The sequence below is a fragment of the Branchiostoma floridae genome, chromosome 1 (genome assembly GCF_000003815.2).
Source record: "Branchiostoma floridae strain S238N-H82 chromosome 1, Bfl_VNyyK, whole genome shotgun sequence".
In the NCBI taxonomy this organism is placed as follows: domain Eukaryota; kingdom Metazoa; phylum Chordata; class Leptocardii; order Amphioxiformes; family Branchiostomatidae; genus Branchiostoma; species Branchiostoma floridae.
In genome coordinates, this window is record NC_049979.1 from 1217803 (window position 1) to 1219216 (window position 1414).

The window sequence follows — 1414 nt, forward strand, 5'->3', positions numbered from 1 at the left end:
CAATGAGATGCCCGCTTGAGTAGGACAATATGAAGTGGTGACGTCATCCAAACGAGGTTGAACAAGAATCAGAAGCAGGCTTCCGTTCTGCTATTAAAAAAGTCTCATTTTTAAAGGGCGGCGTTAAATCATTTTAGCAATTACATGTATATTTTATACACTTTCTTCATGTTATTTTCTTTTCTGTCCTCGAATCGGAAATAGCTGAGCATATGCAGATATTGCATAACCATTGCCCGATAGGTTCGCTTGCGTTAGATACTAAAAGCGTTGCTCTTTGTTTACCCTAAGGCCACTGCAAGTAAATTTTAGGGATTACTTCCTCTGCAGACTCTAAATTTAAAGCGAGAGGACGAATTAAACAAGATGGGTAAAAAATCTAAATTAAAAAAAAGACACCATAAACGTTATGACAACAATTGCAGTGATAAAACATGGTATTACAATGAGACAACAAGTCTTTTATTCCTGTATTCAAGAAATGCACAAAGTGACACTTGTGTGATAGACTAGTATAATCTACCAAGTTGGCAACTACGCTCAAGGCTACCACACAAGTGTTAACTATCCAACTAGTTTTTCTTCTATAACTACAGTCATGGCTACCTCGCTAGTGTTACCGTCTACAAGTACAATCATTAGGCTATAACACAACATATTTTTTTTCTATTTTGGTACTTTCTCGTCATGTTGACCATCTCCAAAGAAGACAAAAATCTTTTTTTTCTGAAACCAGGCGGATGTCATCCATAAAATTAAGATGCTGTGGTCTTAGGAAAAAATTAATGATGTCATCCATATAATACTTGCCGTGGCTATGTGTCAGTACAGCGTTTCAACTGAAGCATTACAATGTTTACAGATTAAGTTCCTTACAAAATATTCTACAAGTCCTAGGATTGTTAGATATGGTAAGCTTTTTAGGTCAAAAATGTCAAGAATAAAAGAAAAATGTCGCGAGTCTTTTTTCTGACCTCCAGGACATTTAGACATGTTCTTGCTGTGCAGGGGTCATCGTCCATTTATACAAATATTCTCACAGTGATTTTCGGCTTTGAAAAGAGACACAAATTTTCCCACGTTGGCGCCAGAGAACCTCTGCCTCCCTACCTCTCCAACATGCGTCTGTCACGTACATATCACGCACCGGATGGGAAAATGTTTAATTATGGACCAATCAGGGTTTGACACGTCATCTATCTACCTGTGAGTCAGGCCAGATATCACTGTTGTCCACCGCTGGAAGATCATTCCGTGAGCAGAGACGACCGTTATCGGACAGAGGCAACTTTTCGGAGACCTATCTACCAGATACAGCGAGACATCGCACTGGGTTGTGGTACCTTGCCGCCGAGCCAGTTCTCAACTCAGGTAAGACATAAGCTTCAGACTCATTAAGTTTATATACAAAATT

The 1414-nt window shown here is 39.1% G+C and overlaps 1 protein-coding gene across 1 annotated transcript in view; it reads right to left on the reverse strand.

Annotated features, from left to right (window-relative positions):
* The window catches only part of LOC118421561 (zinc finger protein 208-like), a 37399-nt gene that overhangs the window by 35409 nt on the left and 576 nt on the right, over positions 1-1414 (reverse strand). The gene's annotated exons all lie outside the window — the stretch shown is intronic.